Source organism: Condylostylus longicornis, unplaced genomic scaffold (genome assembly GCF_029603195.1).
Source record: "Condylostylus longicornis isolate FDR11 unplaced genomic scaffold, ASM2960319v2 ptg000709l, whole genome shotgun sequence".
Taxonomy (NCBI): domain Eukaryota; kingdom Metazoa; phylum Arthropoda; class Insecta; order Diptera; family Dolichopodidae; genus Condylostylus; species Condylostylus longicornis.
In genome coordinates, this window is record NW_026578656.1 from 15,460 (window position 1) to 17,429 (window position 1,970).

Genomic DNA, 1,970 nt, shown 5'->3' on the forward strand with positions numbered 1-1,970 from the left:
TGAAGACCTTCCTGCTATCCATAAAATTGTTAAGTTTGTGACCTCGAAGTTTGAGTTAACGGGATGGGAGAAGTTACCCTGTAATTGGAGAGATGCTTGGTTCCCAATTAACATTGGCCGATATCAGACCTATTTTAACGGAGATTCTTGCAGTATCATACGAGTTGTTGGAAGGGTTTGTTATCTAGAAAGAAAAAACTGTAAAGGACAAGCTTTCTGGAAGGCAGTTTCTGATGCTTCAAAGGGCCCAAAGAGAGAAGTTGAATTTTACTGTGTTGCTGAATCACATCAAAGCATCGATCAAAACGTAAGATTCGAACGAGATTAAGTACCGATCTTCGATATCGTTGTCTTTCTTTAGCGTGGGATTTCTCCTTCCGGGTCCCTCACACTACTGGGCACTAATGTTGAACTGGGATGTAAACCCGTTGGGGGTAACAAAATTGCTGGTTTCCTTTTGCCATGGGGCGAGATTGTTGAATGGCATAAAATTGATATGGATGGAATGAAGAAAGCTGTTCGGAATTGTTTCCATCAACTTCGATCAGGTAATGTACTCTTGTATTTGTCTTTCTCGAGCTAATGATCCGCTTGCTTCCCAGTGCATGAAATGGGATTCCTGCACACCGACATCAGATTATGTAATTTTCTCAACGTTGATGGGAAAATCCAAATCATTGATTTCGATAATTCATGCCGATCGATAACTAAAAGATGTAGTTTACTTAGGCAACTTCTTGATTATGGGACTCCATCATCAATCCTTAGTGCGGTATTAAAGGATTCTAAGAACGACGACTCACTCATAGAGCATGAGTTTCTCAACTTCGAGAACAGAAATAGCGAAGCGTTCAACATTGCGTGCCTCTATTTCCAGGGAAGTTCTTACATCTTCACTCCGCTTGACGATGAATTGGCTTTGTGGAAGTGTCTAGCGTTTTCAGTGCATGAAGTAACGAGAAGAACGGAGGAATCAAAGGGTGCTGAAGATATGAATTCTAACGAAAGGTGGCTCATGTACCTGTACGAAAAAATAAAGGAACTCGGTCAGGAGCAGCATTATCAAACGGTTTTGAACCACTATTGGACGCATTTCCAAACAAAAGGCGAGCTACCGGACGGCGCGCTAAAGGAATTGGAGGAATTGGAGTTCAAGCTGTACCAGAAATTTCTCGAGGACAACGGCGTGGAAGTTTGGGCGACGCCTCTCGAGTGCTTTTCCAGACATTCCTTCCATCGCGAGCAAGTCGTTCATTTGTTCCCCTCCTGCGGTCATGTCTCTTATTGCCTTTAGGCTGGACAATAGTATTCTCTGTCGAAAGCAACGAGAATTGACTTCTTTGGACCCTTCTTCGTCCTCGTCTTCTTCGTCCTCGTCTTCTTCGTCCTCGTCTTCTTCGTCCTCGTCTTCTTCGTCCTCGTCTTCTTCGTCCTCGTCTTCTTCGTCCTCGTCTTCTTCGTCCTCGTCTTCTCATCTTGTAGGATAGAAGCGAGAAGTCTTGCCTCTCTCTACCCCTTCTTCATCTTGATCTTGCCCTTCTCGTATGAGAATTTGTTACATGCGTGATTCCCAATCGAATTCTTCTCCTTTGACAAATTGTCAGAAATGCTAACCGTTACGTCACATCAACAAAGTTTTCGTGCTTGCACTGCCAGAGTTCTTCAAACGCAACACCACTAAGACGAACAAATTTGTTGAGAAAACAAAGAAAGAATCAAATAGGGTCTAACAGCTCAGTAACCTCGTTTTGATCAGCACTTTCCAGCACATCCTGATCTTCCCTTCAGGTTTGTTCCCAACGCTGCACTCTTCTTCAGTATTGTTCTTCACTCCCTCAAACGGTGTTATTGCCTGAATAACGCAGGTAGTTTGCTTGTTCCCAACGCTGCACTCTTCTTTGGTATTGCTCTTCACTCCCTGAAACGGAAGCTGTTATTGGACAGCCTCGTCAATTCATCGGGCTTCGCGT